General features: G+C 42.4%; 1 protein-coding gene across 1 annotated transcript in view; it reads right to left on the reverse strand.

Moving 5' to 3' along the window:
• Positions 1-24,902, reverse strand: part of LOC139756278 (uncharacterized) — a 164,778-nt gene that overhangs the window by 117,982 nt on the left and 21,894 nt on the right. The gene's annotated exons all lie outside the window — the stretch shown is intronic.

A 24,902-nucleotide genomic window follows, 5' to 3' on the forward strand; every position in this document is an offset into this window, starting at 1 on the left:
AATGTGCATTAAATTCTTGTTTTTTCCTTCTCTACCGTACAAACAACTATATGATCATCTTCATAACTTCATAACACTGTGCAATTCAACGAAACATTATATCTGTCTGAAATATCCTCACGGAAGTCGAAGATATAACCTATCAAGAAATGAATATCTGTTGCAATATGTCATATCAAATTTTTCTATAATTTTCATTCGTATAATCTTTGTGTACTGTCTAGTGTTCTAGCGCTGCTATACTTAACAGATGTCCATATTCATTGTTCCTGTACACAGTTTCATTTCCCACATGAAAACAAACCAAAATAAACAACCGTGTAGCTGTTGCCAATTAGGACGTCTTTGGATCAGATATACACACGAGAGAACATGAATAAACATCTAACACTTTACCTTTGTTTATTTCCCAAATGAATACATCAAGAAGTAGAACGAATAATAATGAAAATAAACATCATGCATTTCTTTTTCTTTTTATTACGAGTGACTTTTCCCATGAATGTATAACTAAGGTTCAAAATGTTGGTAAATAACTCGCTCGATTTCACTGTTTACCTTCAGTACAATACTGTGTTTTCCTTCACTCAGTGAGTCTATGTGAAGACATGACTCATCCTGAGTTGTAAATAACTGTTAGCCACAGACAAATGTTTTTCCTCGTACTTCTTCGCTGTTTCACAAGTTGGCGATACAGCGCCAGGACCTGACCAAGAGCGACCTTACTTGCTCACACCCACTCTCTAGTTGTCATGCATAATGCACAGAAGCCATACCAACTGATCCATGGTCAAACCCCAGTCACCGTTTCGCAGCTTCTCCCTGACCACTCCATATGCATTATTAGTCAGCCCAAAGACAGCACGTCACTTCCTGTATACCACATCACTTCAATTCGCTTTATCCCAACCCCAGCAACTCAAAGTCTCTTCCATTACATCATTCCATCCTCTCAATCTCCCTTACCCCTTTGCAACGGAAGCAATGGTCACACATACAGGGAGAACGCATGCTCTCAGAATTAACTGAAAGACCTGAAAGTGTTCGAAGTCATTTCACCAAGTGGTTTCAAAATGACGTTACTGGTGTCAGTCACTCCGGACAGTCGGTGGGCCTAAAGCCAAAACAACCAGCCAACCATCTCTGGTCTTCTACATCACAACGTAACGATGGAACAATCTTCTCTACAGCAGCTTTTACGGTCAAATAACCATGATAGTAAATACTGCACACACATGCATGACGTAACAGTAAATCGAGTAGAAATCTATTTTTCATTCTTTTTTGTTTCACGTGTCAGTTTGAAAGCTATACACGAGCGAGCGTTTCGTCCACAACCTCAACAAGTACACAGAGAATAATTCCCTATTATTTACTGACTGAAGATCATCAGCCCACTGTTACATGAAGAGAGGGGGGGGAGGGGGAAGAGAGGGTAACAGCACTGCTCCTCCGTCACTTGCATTTTTTCTCTGTTTTGTGATATATTGTCTCATTTTTCACCCAAGAAGAGGAAGAGGATGGATGTGACAATGGCTCCCCCAGTGTAGGAAGACGTCCATATACACAAATCTTCTTAACAACCTACAAATGACAGCTACATAAAACAAACGCTGTATTTCAGAAACGACAATCCATGTGTGTGTGTGTTTATATATATATATATATATATATATATATATATATATATATATATATATATATATATATATATATATATATGCCATGTCTTTACTCCTTTTTACACTCATTTCTGCCATACACTTCTGTACCTGATTCTGACATGTTCTAGTTAAGCATTGACGTGTTCTGCTCAATAAACTTGATTGACATATGTTCAAAATTGCAGCCAGTGTATGATTGCTCAGGGGGCAGCATCAGGGTAAGTCTCCCTCAGGGACCTGGGCCACCCTACACCCTTGCCGGCCTTCAGGGCCAGAGCTGAGGACCCCATTGCTGTAGAATTAATTTGCACAAAACATGCTTGGCTGCTGCTCCCGGCATTCATCCTATATACACGCGAACGAATTCATATATATATATATATATATATATATATATATATATATATACAATAACTGACGTGGGCTGCTGAAGAAGCCATTCAAAAGTGCGTTCATTTCTTGATCACACCGCAAATGGTCACCATTGACCGTCATCCAGAAGATCAACGAACACATTCATTACTGTGAACAATTCGGAAGGTCACAAAAGCTGTAAAAGAAACTGCACAGGTACAGGACCCAATATGTGAGCATTCCAGTAATATCCTGCAAGTCAGTTTCCCTCGTCTATTGTGAAGACAGTTATCATATTTGTGTGATATGTTTGCTACGAAGTCTGGCTTTGTTGTAAACTTTTAATTATCGTACCCAATATTTTCATGCAGTATGTTGTTGCCGCTGGGTTTAATGGTCATTAGCCTCGGTCGATCGTTAAACCAGGACATGCGAGACTTGCACTTCATATTTCTGTTCGATAACCCCAGGAACCCCTTATAATTTGGGTCCTCGTGTTACACCAGGATCTCTTTCTCGGAGGTTCCAGCACCTCCAAGTAACAGAGACACGGGGGATTCCTGTGACGCCACAAGTACTAGGACGAGATTATGCTATGCTTCGTCAACTGACGACGATACGAGCTGCCGAAGGTGGCTTTTCCTATGCAATGTAACCTCAAGCACGCGGAGTCAATATACTAGTATATTATATATATATATATATATATATATATATATATATATATATATATATATATACCCCAGGTTTGCTGTGAGGGTCTGTGTGAGGTCTGTGTATCTGGTCATGTGGTGATCTGTTCTTACAAGAGTCATACAAATGAGGAGGATAATATCATGTGTTACTGTCAAATGTTAGGAAGAATATGACAAGTGCAAAGATACATTAGTATATTTCCGGATGATCGACGACAGCTTGATAATCGTACGATTTGTTTTAGACCTTTCTGGGTCAAGATGTAATGCGCACCAACAAATATGGATAGAGGTCAAGGGTCACTATACAAGTTATTGTTCATACATGTGTGAAGTTACACGCAAGAGTATATGTCATGCGAGAGGTAAACACTTGTCACTAACGTCTTGATTTACTTTCTTGGATCCACATTATATCGACAGCAGTACTGTTGTGTAGTCCAGTATCTGAGCCGTACAATTCAGAGACACAGAAGGAAAAAATATTACCATAACAATTTCCCATCATGGTTTATATTTACGTCTTGCCTGATGATTCGTTACTGTATAGTAAAAGGCTTTTCATCATGATTGACTGAAGGTACAATACATCTTGATGCTGCCAGTTCTTTAGGTAGCGATAACTCAGACTTTTAAATCGACTCCATTGTTACATATCAAACTCGATTATACTAAACTTCAAGTTGAGTTTGCCTGGATTTTCCAGTTTCAGCCAAGAGCCGGTAATGCAATAATAGCCTCACGTACTGGCACCATCAAGCCAGCTGAGAAATACCCAGCTGAGTGTACATCAGAACATACTGCACGGTCCAGTCATCCAGACAAGACTGGCAAAAGGGCGAGCTGGACGTCTCGCTCCAAAGACATTTCCTGGAAGTGGTTCATGGCCCAGATCTCTTGCACCAAAAGGGCCTTCCAGGTTGAGGGTTAATGGCTGCAGACGTCTGGCCTCAAAGAGACTCGTAGAAAGCAGGTCATAGTCTAAATGTCTTGCCTGAACGACCCCGGGGAGCATCTTCATCCTTACTTAACTACGACGGATGGCTCATATTTACCATTCCTTATTGCCATTACTACGAGACGGCATCCTGTACTTGCATTAACGAGTAAGTAATGATGGTGGAGAGGATACGCCAGGGGACATACAGAGAATTTTGGACTCAGTCGTCGGGACGCAAGTCTGACATAACGTCCGATAAACTTCCATCCAAAACAGTTGGCAGTGTGACGGCGATGCCGGTGTGAAAGGAAAGTGCACAGTGCAAGATGGAGCGCGCACACGCACTGCCTGCCCAATCCTTCATGTTAACAATACCAGATGAAGTTAATGAACGTCACACAACAATCAGCGAATATATATATATATATATATATATATATATATATATATATATATATATATATATATATATATATATATATATATATATATAATATATACAGAAATGCGGTTAATTATGAGTAAGAGTTAGAAACTAATTAAAAGTAGTTCATAGTAAGATTTATGACTGTAATCAAGCTAAGACCAGACCGTGTCAGTGGCCTGCGTCCCCATAGGTAGGTGGGTCCCAGGCTGGCTGTTATAAGGTTGTCCCACTCACAACTACACACATAAACTCTAAATGTTAGAATTACGAGACAATGTTAACGCAATAAATTCACACGAGGCATTTCGATTAATCTGGCCTGAGCACCGACTTGTTGTTTTCAGTGTGGATACGACAATGTTTTCCTGTGTTGTGTTTCATCAGGGATTACTCTGTGCCGGTATGTGCTAGACAATAAATGTGTTCCATGTTAAACACAAGCATCCTGCTGACCCGGAGCTTCGGTCTGCTTACCTTAGCTTTTTCATTTGACCCAAACTCATGATTAGCGCGTCCGACCAGTCTGGGTGATCAACTCAACCTAACCCAGAGCAGAAGCTTGTTCAGGATTCAGCCAATCAGGACCTACAGGAGAAACTACTGTACCGATTACCCCTATTCTAAAACTAGCGGCCCACCCCCAACATAACCCACTCCCCCACTACATCCCTCACCACCACCATAACCCACTCCCCCACTACATCCCTCACCCACACTTCACCACCAACACCAACCTGAAGATGGCGATATAATCCGTACGTTCAGGTCTCCAAGGTGACGTCACGAGATACAGAAACGAATATTGGCGTTTCCAGTGTTTTCAGGTCGGCTAGTGTGCGCCTCAGCGAGTCCAACAGCAGTGAACATTCACTGTCGAGGAGACCAAGTCAGGGCATTGTCTACCGTCAGTTCAATAAACAAGAGGACCCTAATATATGGTTCACTGTTGGGAACTTAACCGACCAGCTTAAAAAAGGTCGACGAGAGACCCGGAGGAGGGAAACGTCTGGAACGTTACCGACATTACTGATAGCTTCATTATTTGTTCAACAGCAAACCCATGTGTACGACCAACAACGGACGGACATCACGTTACCAACACTGTCCATCCGAAAGAAAGTGAGGGGAAACAAAACACCAGTCCAGTCCTGAAACGCGAATCCAGTAGGTTGCACGGCTTACCTGCACGTCAGGATTTCCAGCCGACCTGAGCCACCCTCACTAAGTCTATGATGGGATTATACGATCACGGCTTCCCAACAACACCTCCGAGCTAGAAAAAAAATATCAGAATTTTTCTTTGAAAGTTTGTATTGATGTGACACATTGATACCTAGTGAAGAATTAATATCATCTCCAAAGATATCTATATCTTAATTAGCTATGTAATTATCTATTTATCTATCTACTAATCTATGTCATAAACATGATAATGAAGAAATGGGAGTACCGTGAATTTTTTCCAGTGTTACATATTCTCAAGAGCTCGAAGTGAAATGGACTGAGTGGAAAAAGACATTTGTATGCAGAGCACACGCAGCCCTGCTGAAGCAGGTCAAAGATGACCCTACCTAACATGACCTGAACTAAATCAACCGTAGGTAACCTGGTGAGGCACATACATACCTCCAGCAAGTCAGGTCAGTGATCCACCCACGTCACACCACCTCAACTGTGTGCTCTGTGTAGGAATGTATTTTGTACTCATTCTGGTTACCATTTCTGAAGACGTGATACAGGGGAAATCTTATACATATACATCTCTATATATATATATATATATATATATATATATATATATATATATATATATGAAATAAATGTATAACACTTCTACATCCATGGAACATTTTATATCTCCACCAGGGAGCCCAGAGCCACCGGCCACCGCCAAGAAGAGAGAGAGAATAATCTAATGCCAGGATGAATCAGTCCTTTGTACAGTACGACGTGTGAGGAACTGTTTCAAGAAGGAATATCTTCCGCAAATGAACACGTCTTCCAGTCTCTCAGAGGCAGGCAGACACACACGTTCCTAAAATGTGGGACATCCAGTGTAGACCAGACCTGACGCTGACACCGAGCATGTTTATTTGGGCGAGTAGTGGAAGCAGAGAGGTATCAAAGGAGATGAGAAGAGATGTGAGAAGTGTTAGACAGAGAACAGAAGGAAACTGGTGTGTTGGGAGTTATCCCCAACTAGGTTACGTTTCCTGCCCAAATCTGAGCTCACAATGTGCATATGACGAGACAAGACACAGATCGACCAAGGAAAGATGGGGCGGTTATGAGTGCAGTGGAGGAATGCAATGATGAAACAAGCTTGAGAGTAGGAGAGCATCTGGTGATCTGCTCAACAAAGAGGAGGAGGGACACCTCTCTTCACAGAGAGAGAGTGAGAGGTTAATCCACCCGCAATTACTGAGATGGACCAGACAGAAAGGGTGGTAGATATGACAAAAGAGAGTGAAGGAAGAAAGGCAAAAAGGGTGGAGTGCCTGGCGAACAGGCCCCAGTGCCACGCCTTGTTCAAAGCCTTAGATGGAATGACAAGACATTTCCAACATAGGATAGGATACCATCATTCTAATGATCTAATTCTAAAAATCTATCAAAGCTGCGTCTCCGAAACCGACGCACACTGTCGCCTTTTATAGATTATCATATGAAGAGATGACCGGAGGCTGATGACTGTAATACAATATACAAACTCTGTATTAAGCAACCGTAATCCTTCGTTAATTACTGATCTCTTTCGTAGTTGATAGATTAATCCTAAATTAGATCTTCATCACTGGAGTAGCCTCCGATACTTTGCATCATAGTTTTGTGACATATAATTCTCGAACTGCCAATGTATTTAGAGAACCAAGATACTTGCGGTATTGTACCCTGTGATGAAACATGATTTAGATAAAATTCTAGACAATATCTGGTAATAGATTATTCACATTCTATATAATCAGATAATCTGGAAACTGAACAATCTTGCGATTTGATTCATGAAACTCGTATGTACTTGCATTACGAAGGCACGGAGTTCGTAAGCTTACATCTGTACTCCTAACACTAATCACAGTTCTACAACACATAACCTACAGATATAGCAAACCTAACCTACTATTCACGAAACATGCAAAGATTTTCTATAACGTATGAATGATAAAAATACAGCATAACAGAAACATGTTTCTTGTCTGCTTGTTTCTCGTAAATGCTTCTTTTTCACTCATATCTCATCAGTAGATTTCGACAAGAATGCCTCTGGCACAAGGGAAATACTAACATCAAATGCTTCCATCTATTTTCCTCCAAGAAAAATTCACCTTCTATCTCCATTTAACGGTACTCATATCATTACTGATTTGTATCAGGGAATCTTGTCTCTAATGATACGGCAAGAGAAAGCTATATGGGTCACGTAATCTGACAACAAACTGATAATTATAATCAAATTTATTGTTTGCTTTTACTCAACATATATACCGTATGTATAAGGTCATAAACGTCCTCGCTAAAATATAGACGGGAGATCCTCCTTCTGTATTCAGTGCCGTCTTCAAGGAAGCTATTCAAGCAAAATCATTCACCCAGAAGATATTGGATTCCTTATAGTTCCTCAAAAAGGCTCCGGGATCCCCTTTGAAGACTAAACTTCTCCTGCAGTTGATTCAGCTGATTGCGAAGGTCACTTGTGGACATGAAAGGCACGTAAAGTTACTTCAACTGGAGGAGCAGGAACAGGGGGGGGGATGGAGGACTCGCCTCAGACGTAACTTTGCGATTCAGTATTAGAGTTGAAAGGGCCTTTAGCCTGGTACTTGCGGGAGTCGCAAAAAGAGGTTGTAATGAATGATTATAGTGGGGTTTATATCATTCCACACACACACACACACACACACACACACACAAACACTCTCTCTCTCTCTCTCTCTCTCTCTCTCTCTCTCTCTCTCTCTCTCTCTCTCTCTCTCTCTCTCTCTCTCTCTCTATGAATTGATGTACCTATGTATCTGTACATCTATATTGATCTACATTTCTACCTGCATATCTATCTATCTACTTCCACTTGAATCTATCTATGACCGATCACTCGATACCTCCATCTGCTTCTCTTTTATTAATTTCTCTTCATCGCTCGTAGTAATGGTTGCCAACTTGTAGGCAAACGATTTATCTTGAATGATGCAAAATACTTTTTTCCTTCTACAGGACTGTCGAAACATGGAATGACTTACCACTTACAGTAGTTGTAAGTAGTACCATAGATACGTTTAAGAATGGATTTGATAAGTATTTCAAGTCCACGAGTGACATTACATACGCATCCTTAGGTACATGAAAATCTGACAATATTTCTACTATATTTGATACGAACGTATTTCTGCTCTTACCAGACTGATCTATGATTGCCATATCTCTTCCACTATCACAAATTGCCCAGAATGGACCTAGTGGTCTGTAGCTGTTAGTATTCCTTTGTCTTCCTATGTATGTCTTCCCTCTCATTCGCCCTCCGTCTCTCATATAAGCACTCTCCCCCCACCCCTCTCCTACCTCCCACTTCACGTTTACAAAGCTGATAAAAAGTGATGCAAATGTAGCAGAATATCAAACCTCGCCCTTTGCTCTCCTCAACATGGCAGCGGTGATTAAACATGCCCTTTCAACACCACCTCAACATGAAACTCAAAGAAAACCTTTTCATAGTAACTAGCTGTCCTAACATTGCCTCATGGAACTTCATGTTAACCTCACGTCTCTGACACTGACATATACCGATATTCCAAGGCCTCCAAGCCGCCAGTAGAGGTGGGATATATATATATATATATATATATATATATATATATATATATATATATATATATATATATATATATATATATATCATCCCTGTAGAGAGGAAAGACAGAGTTCTGTCCATGTGTCTCCTGAGAGTTGGACAGGGCCAATAAGACGGGCAGGAGCAGTAAGGCTGGATATCCTCACCTCATTTTCTAAAAAGCAGCAACAGAAGAAGGAGACAAGCGAGTATTATCCCCTCAAGGGCTCACCTCCTGATAAGCTATTTCCCGAAGGTGGAAAAGGCGACCATGTACGCACACACCAGCGTGTGTATGAATACATACACACCAATTGGGCTGAAGCTCTTGCCTTCGTGTGGTGGGCGTCCTCCACATACAGACACACTTGGCTACTCAGGAATGGGTACGATAACTTGAAGACGTTTTCGCATTCTTCTGTCCCTATTTTCTGCCCCATTCGTCCAGTCTCCAAGATGACGATGAGAAAGCCTCTCTAATTGTTATCTTAAGCGGCTCGTTACCCTAAACCCATCATGATCACCGAGTTATCTTCCTTCTTTATTTTCTGCAATTTGTCTACGAACTATTACCTTTATGTACGATACGTGAAGTAGTGGGTATATGTTCTTGTTGACCCGAGGGAAGGCCTGTTGTGACAACAAGGACGAGACCCTCCCAGCCATAACCTGGTTGTGATAATCTATTCACCCATAACTATTCACTCTCATACATGCACATACATACATATGAGTGCACATACATACATACATACATACATACTGAAACTATGCGTCTTTGTGAAGATATGAAGTGCGTGTTGGAGGTGTGCTTCATGACCAACCATGAGTGAGGAAGGTAGAGTTCATAGAGACACGTTTAACTATGGGGTTACCGACCTAAACCGTACAAGTCCAGGACCCTTCGGGAAAACACATGCATTTCAAACACCCGAAAATAACCCGTTTCTTTAAACCATTTTCAAAGTCTGGAACATTCCAGGGACAGTTGCTCTCTCTCTCTCTCTCTCTCTCTCTCTCTCTCTCTCTCTCTCTCTCTCTCTCTCTCTCTCTCTCTCTCTCCCACCTCTCCGCATTACTGAACCATTTAAGTTGACCTTTCAACTTTGACCAGGGTATACTTACCCAGGTGGTTTTTTTTTCCCCCATTTTCCCCTCTCTTACCTTAGTTTTTTCTCTTACTTTATTCCTCTCTCTCTCTCTCTCTCTCTCTCTCTCTCTCTCTCTCTCGGACTGAGCATAATAGTGAGTGGAGAGTCAGCGAGTGAGTCTAGGGAGTGTGGTGGTGAGTGTGTGCGAGTGGAGTGAGTATAGGCGAGCGAATGGCTGGCCCTACCAGCAAGAGGGTTCTGAGGATGATGGAGAAGTGAGCAGTATTTTCCTTCACTGGGCCTCTCTTGAGGAAGATCCTCAGACTGAAGTAGACCACACCTGAAAAGGATTCTTTGTTCATCGTAAAAATATCGTGAATAACGAGGATGAATGGCCCGAACCTGTGAATGATCGAGTGAATGTAAAACCTGTGAACAATACATATTCACTATGATAAGATATTTTGCTGAAAAAAGCATACGTTCGCATTTTGTGTAGTTTGTGAAAAAAAAATAAAAATTCTAGCGAGAATATCATGCACTGATTATTGATATCTTATCAATGTCTTTTGATGAAAAGTCGATTTTACCTTCACTCTTCAATGCTGCTATTATCTTGTAATGAAGATGTTCGTCTTGTGTGTTCCACGGCATTCCATCCTATCTTATCAAGCGTTCATGTATAGTTGGGAAGCTGAAATTACGTTTTGCCGATGGCTTGTGATGGCAATATGTTTTGCACGACTATGACCTTCATTTCTGCCACAAATCACCACATTTTGATATATTCATCCCCCCCCCCCCCTCAAACGTACCCAAAGATAATGGGGACCTCCAGTGGAAACCGAGGCGGAGGTATATCACAAAAAAAGCAGTGATTTCCAATGATATATGAAGGTCAGAAACGTTCATCAAAATCCATTGGAAAAACAATTCCAAGGATAAGAGGTGTGACAGCGAGACACGACGAAGTGACTGGAATGCGACACGATAGTGATTTACACGGAAGAAACTAAGACTTTCCTCCACTGGGTTAGTGCACGTAAGGCTTCAACCTCAAAGGATAAAGAGACAGAAATCTGGAACTGTGGTTTTCCAGGGAAGAAGCGAACCCGGAGAGAGGTTTTCAGAACCTTCTCGTTTTCTTTTTGCTCACATTTCAAGACGTCCTGGAAACAGAGTTGGATTCTAGTGTTCCTCTTTTGTTCATAAGACTATTTCCCCCAACGTCGCTGATTAAGGAGTATCGGAAAATGATATACACTTTCCCATCGATCTCGTCTATATCCAGAGGAAGAAATGGCGTCCAGCAGCTCACAAAGCACCCGGGGCTCCCGTAATCTAATTAGGTTTTCAAAGGCAAGTAATCGGGACAAATAGTGACCACTGATTAACTGTGTTAATTCACTTCATCTCCTCATCATAAATGCGAAAAATTCCCAACCTTTTTTTTCCTAATTATATCGGCGTACATATCCAGACGCGAGAAGAAAATGTAAATCGTTTTGATTCTTTCCACTTCTTACGAATAAGCAGGCACAGGAGCAACGTGCGGGCAGGGGTAGGCGTAGCCCGGCTACCTGGCGTGTGTGTGTGTGTGTGTGTGTGTGTGTGTGTGTGTGTGTGTGTGTACACAAGGTTAAGACATGGTACGTATATGTACAAGGTTAAGAGACGAAGCAAAACAACTAAAACTCTCCTCTCGTAACGCACGAAGGGCAATCACATACAGTCGTCACTCATACGGCATCACATACAGTCGTCACTCATACGGCATCACATACAGTCGTCACTCATACGGCATCACATACAGTCGTCACTCATACAGCATCACATACAGTCGTCACTCATACAGCATCACCCGCGAATTCTAAACTCCCACACATGTATGAGAGTAAAACAATGTCCAGATTAATGAATTACTTGAAGAGAATTTTTCATGTGTCTTTAAACTAGTTTGTTAAACGATGGAGGAACCGGCGCGGATATTGAGAGATGGACGATAAATTCTTGGAAACTCGACGATATAATTTTACGATTTTCTGAAGGAGAGATTTTAGAGGTTGTCATGAAGACAAGATGGGAAACCGTGCGTGGTTAACGACCTTATTCACGACCCCACCTGACCTGACCTCTGTGAACTGTGTCATGGCCTCGCCTAGATGGAGGGAAAGGTGTGTATTCACGTATTTGTACTGTAATGGGAGGGGAGGTCTACGCTCTGTGAGCGCCCCCCCCCCCCCCCCCCATCTCCCTTGAACCAGCTCCCACACAACAAAGTATCTTAAACGCCTATATATATAGTCCACATTGACCATTCCTCCACAACTCTCATACTGTAAGAGAACTTCTGTCCATCCTTTCTGACGAGTTTCCTTAATTACATAATATGGTCTCTGGCTGATCTGCCTCTCCCATCTCTCGAGGACCTGTTCACTGTCTCCATATCAAGCTGATGTCAAACCTTAAAAGGCCCACTATACGGTGTGAACAGCCTGCTAAACATTTCCTTATCCATAAACCTGAATGTACGTAACTAACACTTGCTAAAGGACAATGGGCCTCCTTTATGGTCCTCCTAACACGGGGCTCTGGCAACAGGTTAGGAACGATGTCTCAGCTTTCAAAGACCTCCCTTACACACACACATTCCTGAAGCTCATTTCCAACTGGATGATATTCACATCGAGGCATTTTTCTGCAGTCTCGCGTCCTCATTACTTGACATTTACTTGGGTTGAATTTCACCCAACTTGTGCCACACCAAGACTGGAGTTTGTCTAAGTCCATCTGCAGGTTTATGTCATCCTCTTCGCTTCTTATTTCCCCTCATTACCTGGACATCATCGTCTCTCGGCAGGTCATTCACAAAGACCAGAAAGTGCAATGGTCCCGGACAGAAACCCCGCCGCACGCCACTGGTGACGTCATCCCATTTCGAGATGGCTTTTCTTGATCATGTGTCACGTGTCCTTTGTTCCCTTCCACTCATATGATGTATTCATCAAGGAGTCTCCCCCTTATTTGTGCCTGGAGATGCGGCTTCTTCACCAGGTCACACAGTGTGAAGTGCTCCTAGGTCACACAGTGTGAAGTGCTCCCAGGTCACACAGTGTGAAGTGCTGCCAGGTCACACAGTGTGAAGTGTTGCCAGGTCACACAGTGTGAAGTGCTCCCAGGTCACACAGTGTGAAGTGCTTCCCAACAACACACATACAGACAATGATGCACCTAACCTTCTCTTATACAGACCAGAGCTCACTCTATCGTACGAATCTAAGAAGTTCCTTATGGACGATGGCGATTTTCAAAACGGTGTTGTATCTCAAGTAATATCGTGTGTGTGTGTGTGTGTGTGTGTGTGTGTGTGTGTGTGTAGGTTTGGGAAAGGAGTGAGAGATTAAAGGTACTCAATCCCTTCCTCGGACACGTCATCTGCCTTTCTTAATACCATCCAGGCTGGACCCTCGGCCTCCGAGATGGTCTCGCGCTCTTTATGTCCTCGTCAGCTGCTGTGGTGCCCCGCTGCTGCTGCAGCTGTTGTTTATGTCCACGCGAGCTTACGGTGGTGTGGTGTATGTGTGGTGTATGTGTGGTGGTGGTGTGGTGTATGTGTGGTGTATGTGTGGTGGTGGTGTGGTGTATGTGTGGTGTATGTGTGGTGGTGGTGTGGTGGTGGTGTGGTGTATGTGTGGTGTATGTGTGGTGGTGGTGTGGTGTATGTGTGGTGTATGTGTGGTGGTGGTGTGGTGGTGGTGTGGTGTATGTGTGGTGTATGCGTGGTGGTGGTGTGGTGTATGTGTGGTGTATGTGTATGTGTGGTGGTGTGGTGTATGTGTGGTGGTGTGGTGTATGTGTGGTGTATGTGTATGTGTGGTGGTGTGGTGTATGTGTGGTGTATGTGTATGTGTGGTGGTGTGGTGTATGTGTATGTGTGGTGTATGTGTGGTGGTGTGGTGTATGTGTGGTGGTGTGGTGTATGTGTGGTGGTGGTGTGGTGTATGTAACGTGTTGCTTGCTTGCTTGGGGGAACCTTAAGATGCTGAGGTACAGAGAGTAGATCTGCCTGGTTGTACGGCGCAAGTAGGAACAGTCATGGTGGTGTTGTGGTGGAGGTTGGATGGTACGAGGGTGTGAAAGAGGTGTTGTCAGGTTACCTAGAACCACGTACGGTGAGCTGGAAGTGCCACAGGAGCGAGATCAAATGTGTATACAAAAGTGGTCAATTTTCTTTTTATCTATGATAGGTTTCATTCTATCATAAGGTCTTCTGGCTTGTTTGGCAATAGTGTACTGCAAGTTTCTAACCCTTGAACGACGTATTTTCTCCCTGTGACGAATTCCTCGCCACTCTTTCGTAGAATATTTTCCAAGATCATAATTTTCTTAGTCATTATACCAAACATTAAGACTTTAATAGAATGTGACGCTGACATTAAAGTATCATATCTTTTCGTCCCTTAATCATGGCTACTAAAGACAGTTCAGTAGTTTTCCTGAAGAGGGAATCTATTTTCAGGTTAACCCAATCTCCGCACTTCCGTTTTCTGTGATAATGCTACCTTAATTGCCAAATTTGGTGGTTTTGCGCCGTTTGTTTTATGGTTGATTTCATACCATGGGTTGTAACCATGACGGAACACCAGTCCCAGCTGGTTCTTAGCTGAACCATCTGTCTTGTTAATTACCCACATCGGTAATTACCAACGAGGCATCAAAGACCTGGGAGGTTAATTAATAGGAAGGGGGATGATCCACTTGTTTTGGATTGGTCACTGGCTTACGTCTGTACACCTCCTGACCCGACCGGTCTCGCTTCGTCGACCGGAACACTGCCGGTCAGATAGCAGACATCCACACCACTGCCGGGTGGGCAGCAGCTTAAGATATCGTCGCTGCCGGTCGGATAGCGCACGATCAGGCTACTGCCCAGAGAGAGAGAGAGAGAGAGAGAGAGAGAGAGAGAGAGAGAGAGAGAGAGGCAAATGAATATTTCTATACAAATTAGTCTGAAACTCGTTATAATTTTTCTCTTTGATCACCAGGTTTTAAAATATCGTTAAAGGGAAGAGATACATTATTCTGTTGATTAATTAATTACACCCACTTTTTTTCGCTGCAATAAACCCATCACCTATCTATTATTACTTACAGAAAATATGTTATCCTTTTTAAGACTCGGATTACTATACTGTAGACAAAACTGTGTTTCTGTTGTTTTAAATACAGAAACCGAGAACACATCTTCATACACTGGAAATAAGAAAACGAAACCCAGAACACATCTTCAAACACTGGAAATAAGAAAACGAAACCCAGAACACATCTTCAAACACTGGAAATAAGAAAACGAAACCCAGAACACATCTTCATACACTGGAAATAAGAAAACGAAACCCAGAACACATCTTCATACACTGGAAATAAGAAAACGAAACCCAGAACACATCTTCATACACTGGAAATAAGAAAACGAAACCCAGAACACATCTTCATACACTGGAAATAAGAAAACGACTAAAGAGACCACTAACCAGGAACAGTGTGGGGTTGGATGGCAGAAGGGTCGCGCGCCCCTGATCACACCGTCGTATCTAAACATGACCAATTAGAGTTTTTGTCTGGCAGAATTATACACGGGCAGTCATTCGAGCACTCACACAGGCAGTGATAAATGGCGCAACCTCACGCACGCCCTCGCCGTCCAGGCTCAAACCAGCCCATCAAGGTTACGACAATGCCAACTGAACGCCCGTGGTGAACTCCTCTGGCAACACACAGTCTAAGGTATACGCCTCCAGCAAACGTCAACCTTGGCGCCCGCCCCTCACTGAACATTAATAACACCAGCGTGTATTTCTCTAGATAATGACACGTTTGGCGCATATTTACACTGTTAGCACCCGCCACTTCACACTACCTGCCAGTTTTACTGACTCTGCAATAATCTATCAGCCATTTATATCAGAATGCTCTCTTACAACGATCACTAATACTACAGTACACACGTTGCGTCAGTAGGTAAACACTTACGAGAGAAAACATTCATGCAAGCTAACACTTCCAGCAAACAACACTTTCAAAATACACCTCCAGCAAATACTAACATGAACGAACGTCGATGGCCTACACATACGCATAGCTCTAGACGCGAGCTACGTACATAGATTGACGAGTGTCTACAACGTTAGCTACATGGCACTTGCGTTCGCTATAGAAAATGCGCCAAGTACAATCTTCCTCCGAGACCTGTGCCAAACACAATCCTGGTGACACGGGAAATTCTGTAAAGGTGTTTTCGTACGGGCCATTTCTGTGAACAAGATGTAATATCAAATAAGCTTTACAGCGAATGACTCACATGCGTTGCGTGTGCTGGAACTACCGAACAAAACACAATGTCGACGAGTGAAACCCGTATTTACGAACTTCTACCCCAAGATTGTTCGCCACGCAAAACGATAGTTAGGGATGTTGAGCGGTGTGCGTCCAAGTCAATCATTCGTAGACTAAGGTTCTTCTTTAAGTATACCAATCAGTGTTATACAAGAACACACACAATATTCTTATTTTGTAAACAAATATGATACCCGGCATTTTCAGTATTCTCTGGTGTTCTCTAAGGGCAATATGAACACTATAAAACATTTATTCATGCGTGTTTTGAAATATCTTCATCTCATGTCAAACATTTTGAACAAGAAGAACAAGTGTTATCTGCAAGCATACAGAGCACACTATATGAACAGAGAACAAAACAGAACACAACGATTATCTAAAAGTTCGTCTCAAAACTTCAACACGAAAGCTAAATGCCTTTAAGGCTATGGTTAATGGTATGCAACATAAAGCTATACAGCATAGAGCTATGAAGCTTAAAGCTAAGCAGCATAAAGCTTGATAATGATAGCTGTATAACGTAATCTCAAGGACCGAAAGATATGTCGTATGGAGCTAAGCAAAGAAAGCTATATATCATAAAGCTAAGCAACGAAAGATATGTCGTATGGAGCTAAGCAAAGAAAGCTATATATCATAAAGCTAAGCAAGATAAGCCTTGGTACATTATCATTGACTATCATTATACAAGAGCTAGAGTCCCAACCCCCAGTTACCTCCTGCCCCCACCCCAGTAACCCCCACACTTAACCTCTCATGAAGTAATCTCTCGCGATTTAAGAGGGATTTAACAGAGGATTTAAACGTACCCAGAACATCGGACCGTTTGAATTAACCGCCTCGTTACAAGCGTTTCAAGTGCTTTTAAATTCTGGGATTACATTACGCCTGGTACAGTCTGTACTAATGCTCATGTAAATGATGGCATTTTACACACACACACACACACACTATATATATATATATATATATATATATATATATATATATATATATATATATATATATAGTAATCAAATAGTGGGACCAGGTGTAAGAGAAGTGATGCTTGTGATGGGGTTATTTAGTAAAAAGATGATGATCATGATAACATGTGAGAACATCAATCTTGCTAACCATCACAATGTCAGCATTATGTGTAGTAAGAAAGGATAAAAAAAAAAAAAGATATTCATAAATTCGAAATAACCTTTGCCCCCTTCCCTGCTCGACACCTCCCTAGCCCCATTCACATTACCCCTCATACTAAACCCAATTAAAACCGGACAAACAAACCATTAACCCCCCATTACAGGAGCCCCCCTTAAGGATAATTGACTGAGATAATAGTGACCCCAAAACAAGCGTTTTGTTTCCATTACCCAAAATTGGTGACCATCAATTTTGGCCGCATTTCTTTCACCCGGGCACTGAGTGCGCGAAAAATTAGATCCTGTTAATTGTGTTGGAACTGTGGCGATTAGTCAGGACAATCTAACTTTTTTTTTATCATCGAGCAATTAAACTCTCTCTCTCTCTCTCTCTCTCTCTCTCTCTCTCTCTCTCTCTCTCTCTCTCTCTCTCTCTCTCTCTCTCTCTCTCATCAGTCTATCCAAGACCTGGACAATGTTGATGTCAGGAAGTTCCACAATTTATGCCCTTGGAATTTTTTCTTTTTTTTTTCTTTTTAATTTCAACGCTGTCAGAGGTGTTCATTCCCCTAGTTCATCGGGGCAAAATGGACCATAACACCACGAGAATTAGTATACAACGGGGCGACAGAATTACACTAACAGATACCAGCAAACAACTCTATATAGGAGTATCCTTGCATCTAACCCCCACAGAGTTATACATATATTCAGGTCCACAGAATTATATACTAACCATCCCAGAGAATTTTCCCAACACACACTACCCAGCCCTACAAAAATCATACAATCAGCCCTACAAAATTATACAATCAGCCCTACAAAATTATACAATCAGCCCTACAAAATTATACAATCAGCCCTACAAAATCATACAATCAGCCCTACAAAATTATACAATCAGTCCTGCAAAATTATACAATCAACCCTACAAAATCATAAAATCAGCCCTACAAAAGTTATGCAATCAGCCCTACAAAATCATACAATCAGCCATATGGAACCACAGACTCAGCCCCTCTCGATCATCACAGCTGGGAGGAGTCATTCGCACATGTGTGTTCACACCAAGACGGCACCTGTGTTCCTAAGTCTGGAGTATCTGTTCATATGAACACCAACCAGAGCTCAGACACACACGAGACAACACGACTATATTCGCCCTGAACATTCTATTTGTCAACTGAGGCAAAGACATTATCTTGCGTGCGTCAGATGACCAGGCGATCCGGATCGTTCTAAATGACGAGGAAAACGCTAACGACGTGTCTCACCTTCACACGTTCACTCGTGTGACTACCGGATCAGGACGCTGGAGTGAACACGGGAGGGAACGAAGCTGTCGAACTACGAGTCTGGCGAAGGGAGTCATAGGAAGGGAAGTCTGAACAACCCTTCCGCATGGTATAATCTACTTCTTGCCTCGAATTACGCCCTGAACATGGCCCTAATTACCTCATGAACGTGCCATCTGACCGCCGTAATTACCCACTGAGCCTGGTGTCTGATCGTCCAAATGAAGTCCTAAAGTGTGCTACCTGGGGCCCTGATTAGCCCTTGAGATTTGCACACGGTGTCCCTAATCAGGCTTTCAGTATAGCAAACAGTAGCTCTAATCTGCCCTAAATCACGAGACCTTCTGACCCCATGTGGCCCCTAATTCATGCCACAGGTGGCTCTATCAACAATAAATCATACACTTTCAAGAGCTACAACCAGGATATTACCACGATCGAAAGTACCACAACCTGCTCCACCTCCCCCAGTACCCTTGCTACCACCCACTACACGTCCCCCAGTACCCCTATAACCTACTCCACCTCCTTCAGTACCCTCTAACACCTGTCACACGTCCCCTAGTACCTCCTAACACGCCACACGTCCCCCAGTACCCCGTAACATGTCACACATCTTCCAGTACCCTCTGCCACACGTCACCCAGTGGTGAGTTTAGGGACCCTCATCAAAACTAATAATATCTACTTCTTTCCTGCCCCCAACACCCTCTTTATCTTCCCCCTTCCCCCTCCTGCATAGTACTCAGTCTTCCTGCTCCTCCTTTACTCTTCCTTCCCTTCTCCCTGAACTCTCCCCCTTCAGCAATTATCGGCATTAACCGCGGGAGCAGCGGCCGGCTCTCACTAGATCCCAGCACCCGTGAGCGCAACATGACTCAGACATCCACCATGATGGAGCCTCAGTCAGCTGTTCACTGTCAAGACCAGCTGTTCCCAGACGCAGCCCCCAGGAAGGTCGAGGACACTATCCAAGACCTCAAGGTTCTCGACTCTATTTCACCTCCATGTCCTCTCCCCTGCCAGAGACAAAACGATGGTGTTTTTTTTTTTTTTTTTCAATGTTCTTCTGGAAGATCTCGAGTGCTCGGAAACCAAAGGATTTAATTATGATTTATAGGATGGTGAAGACCCTGTTGATGACCTCATACGGGTGCTCCAGTACATATGTGTATATATATATATATATACACACACACATATATATATATATATATATATATATATATATATATATATATATATATATATATACACTAAGAGTCCATGGTGAAAATGAAACACTTAGGAATATACTTGATCACGCGCAAAATTGTGATCCTTTCCTACATATATATATATATATATATATATATATATATATATATTAGTTCGGTGCATTATTACATGACAGCTAGAGACTGTGTGAACGAATATGGCCTTTGTAGTCTTTTCCTAGCGATACCTCGCGCGCATGCGGGGGTTGTTATTTCATGTGTGGCGAGGTGGCCATGGGAATGAATAAAGGCAGATAGTATGAATCATGTACATGTGTATATATGTATATGTCTGTGTGTGTGTATATATGTATAAGTTGAGATGTATAGGTATGTATATTTGCGTGTGTGGACGTGTATGTATATACATGTGTATGTGGGTGGGTTGGGCCATTCTTTAGTCTGTCTCCTTGCGCTACCTCGCTAACGCGGGAGACAGCGACAAAGCAAAATAATATATATATATATATATATATATATATATATATATATATATATATATATCCCTGGGGATAGGGGAGAAAGAATACTTCCCACGTATTCCCTGCGTGTCGTAGAAGGCGACTAAAAGGGAAGGGAGCGGGGGGCTGGAAATCCTCCCCTCTCGTTTTTTTTTTTCCAAAAGAAGGAACAGAGGAGAGGTCCAGGTGAGGATATTCCCTCAAAGGCCCAGTCCTCTGTTCTTAACGCTACCTCGCTATCGCGGGAAATAGCGAATAGTATGAAAAAAAAAAAAAAAAAAAAAAAATATATATATATAACAAAAACATAACGATTTATCAAATCTAGGCAACCATCCGGCTTAAAATCTATAGTTGGAGCATTACAGATATTGGGAACTGAGAGGTCATAACACTTGCTACTCAACCAATCAGAGAGCGTGCTGAAGAGCGAGGTGGGACAGGATAATTGCGTGCTTGAGTGAGGCATGTCTATATAGAATCTGGGTGGCAGATAGACAGGAATGTTGGAAAGTTTACTGAGGAAGTAATGTGGTTTATACATTATGCATTCATTTGAACATCTCAGAGGTGAATAATTACAGCCATACAGTGGCAGACATACTCACATACTCTGTGAGAAAACTGAGCATTTTACAGCCATTCACTTGTTCATGAAGAACGTGTGTCTTGAGGCACAGTTATCATCACACTGTTCATCATCGTCATCGTCCCTCCTCCACCTTTGTCACGTCTTCCCCTTCCCCTGGCCTTCCCCCCCCCCCTACTCTTCCAGTTTTACCTCCTCCAGTTCCTCTCTCCTTTACTTCAATCCCTGTTTCCACCTGTCCTTCCTAACCCCCCCCCCTCTCTCTCTCTCTCTCTCTCTGTCCTTTCCCATCTCCATTCTCCCCGTTCATTGAGTCTCTCTCTCTCTCCATCCCTCCCCCTTTCCCTCTCTCCAGTCTGCCCAGTCCACCTCCTCCTCGACCACCCGTCACCCCTGCCCCTACAGCCAAGGAGCAGCATTATCATAAACCCGCAGCCGTCCTCATCACGGTGCTGGCGACCCCTCCCCATCCCTGTCCTCCGTTCATCCACGAGACAGACGAGGCTTCTGAGACCTGCTTTACGAGGCCCCGAGACCGGTCGGCCTGAGGTCCCACCTGACGACACACACACCCGGGACGCCCCCACCACAGCCGCTCATGGCCCCAGACGTCGGGGACAGGGCAGTGGTCCGGGGCTTGAGGCAAACCTGGCAGGAAGGAAACTCGCAAAGCTGAAGCTAACTAAACCAAACGTGAGGTAGATTGAGCCGTTAAACCAGTTGTGATTCGAATTGAACATGAAAATATCGACACCTTGAAATACCTCGGGGGATTGAAGCTTAAAGAAAACTTAAACATAATTCTCTCTAGTGAGAAAGTAAAATTCAAGATTGGTAAACCCGAAATCGAGACAAATGGTGAATCGTTACAGTGAAAATACGAATCTGAGTTCGAAACTTTTAAATTACCAAGCTACTGCTGAGGAGAAGGCGGTAAAGTGAAACAAATGAGCCCTCAGGCTGAGGAAGAAGACACTCGCACATAAACAGACGAAGTACCAGAGCAGAACGAACCTTAACTTCGAGACTCGTCAGACCTCATATAGAACCTAAGAACTCTTGAGCTGAAGAAACTTTTTGAGTTGAATCTAATAACTCTGAAATCGACTTCGACGAGCCTGTAAGCCAAACCTGCCCGAAAACTTGAGTCAAACTGTACGAGCCTTTAATCCGAACTTGATGAACCCTTGTTTGAAGCGAACCTGACGAATTCTTGAGTCGAACCTCACGAACCTTTGAAATGATTCTGATGAATACTTTAGTACAAACATTTTCATGTTTGAAGCCATAAATAAATGACATGTATATATATATATATATATATATATATATATATATATATATATATATATATATATATATATATATATTACCTGGGGCTTTGTTAAGATTCGTAGACTGATGTAATGAGTGGGAGTGGTGGGTAGTAGAGGAGGGGAAATTACCCCTATGAGCACGTCGATTCAAACCTCGAGCACAACAGTACGACCCTAGAGCACGACGGTAAGATGTCCAAGCCGTATGAATCAGGTCACAGGCGAGATCATCATACCCACGGGTCGTACCTTCGTGCTCAAGGGTTGTACTCACAATTATAATCATAACAGTAACCCTATAATCATGATGCCATTAACATCTACGACACAGTTTTTTGTAAACTGTCCTCCACTGATACAAATGCCCTGTTCAGATAGCATAAGTGAGCGAGGTAATTGTCGACAACTATAGCACCAACAAGCGTATGCGAATCTCATTACCCTTAATTACCATCACCAGCTCGTTCACAAGACCGGGAATCACCGTCCTTGACTGTGATTGTCGCCTTTACCGACCCATTCTTACTGTGGTGAATAAGCTGGCCTACCGACTCCGTTCGTTTCCTCATTCGTAAGCGTAATAATTATTTCAGGTTTTCGTTTTGTTTTGACCAACAATGCTAATGTTATCCCTCTTTTCTCTCTCTACAACAACCATGGCTTCCGCTCATCATTAAGCAATTTTTCTTCTTTAAACATTGACCTACGCAAGACATGAAAGTATTACCTGCGTTGTATAGATCCTGGAGAAAGATCTGCTCCCCATTGTGATATTCAAAGGTAAGCGTCAATCAATATTGTTCCAGTGCATTACACATGACTACTAGAGAGTACATGAGGGCAACTATTTGTCAGATTCCGATGCCAGGCCTGTTGAACTTCTCGTTCAACCAGTTGGGCTCATACCTGGTGTTGAGTCGGTCTATCACTGCCAAAAATGATTCAAAATATAATAGTACCTGCTGGAGGAACAATTCAAAAAGTGTATGCTGAGATTATAGAAAACGAGGATATATGTATCCATCCTTTCTAGTCTCTTTTAAGGACACCCTCAAGTATTCGCCCATTACTAAAGACGATCACTACTCGCATCTATCCATCGTTATTTCCCAATATCGTCGAGAATTGATATATGCTATAAAAAATCATTCAATATCATACAATAACTGAAGCATTATAAAAGCTTTATCTAAATTCAATTAATGTGCACAAAGGCGTATCTAAGAGAAATAGCGTCTATGACAAGCACTAAAATTGCGCCCCTGGCTTGATTAAAAATGTACATACGGTGGATGTATATAGAAATATATACAATGTAATTATCAACTGTTCAAGAATTAGGCCAAGCTTAAATCTATATAAAATCTTGAAGACAAAGTTATAGATGTATTTGATCAGAATTGTAACGTAGAAGTGGTAATGCAACTGATAGTAGCAAAATATTACTATAATTGAAAAGTAGACGAATTTCTTTTTTATCTCACAAAACCACACTTCTAAGAATGTCAATCGGGTAGCATATGTCTAAAAACGAACCTGTTCAGTGGTGCCCCCCTGCAAGTGGCGCCCAGGGTACCTGACCTGCCCTAAATACGCCATAGACTTTCCAAAAATTCTCAATTTGCGAAGTACTTCATGGAACACCAGATATTAATTCACCGAGTATGGGACTCGAACTAGACAACCGTAGCCTTAATGAGACTGATGGAATTTCATTCAGACAAACTAGCCACCAATCAACAGTAGTTGGAACACAAAATCTAAATACGGTATAGTTTCAGACATCAATGGAGGAAATTTTAAGTAGAAGACTTGAAATAATAACAAATATCCAATTAATCAATCTCGGAGAGATGTGGGGATCCTTGGTCTGATTTTTAGAGAGTCTCAATGCCTTAAAAAAGACACGTGGCAATTGACTATCCTAAGGAACAATTCTACAATACAATGATCAAAAGCGTCGGACACGGCCTCAATCAGTATCACCCCGAGCTCGTACTTGATCCGTCAGACAAACACACTCACCAAGGAATACGCAGAATCTTCGACACTCGTTTCCTATCATGCAAATCAACGTCTTTCATTAGAAGAAACGACTGAAGTTGTGCTCTACCGCCTCCAAGTACAAAATCACGTTCAGACTCCACCCTTTGCGATATAACGTTTAGTTCCTGCGGAGATGTGTTGCAAGACTCGACGCAGAGGCTGTCATTCGACTCTAGAGGGACGTTATCTTGTTCCAAATAATATTCGTCTTCGCAACGTTTAGAAACGTCCATGTAAATCTCAAACTTCTCGTAATCAACGCATTGGTTGCATTGGGTCTCCTACTTGGAATCTGTACCCACTTGCAAGCATTTTCTACAGAACTCTTCTTAAGCGATTTCTAACGCGTTTATGTGGCATCTCTTACAATAAGGGACGAGCTGACCATCGCTGGAGTCTGTCACAGCATTTTCT

This window comes from Panulirus ornatus, chromosome 21 (assembly GCF_036320965.1).
Source record: "Panulirus ornatus isolate Po-2019 chromosome 21, ASM3632096v1, whole genome shotgun sequence".
NCBI classification, from domain to species: domain Eukaryota; kingdom Metazoa; phylum Arthropoda; class Malacostraca; order Decapoda; family Palinuridae; genus Panulirus; species Panulirus ornatus.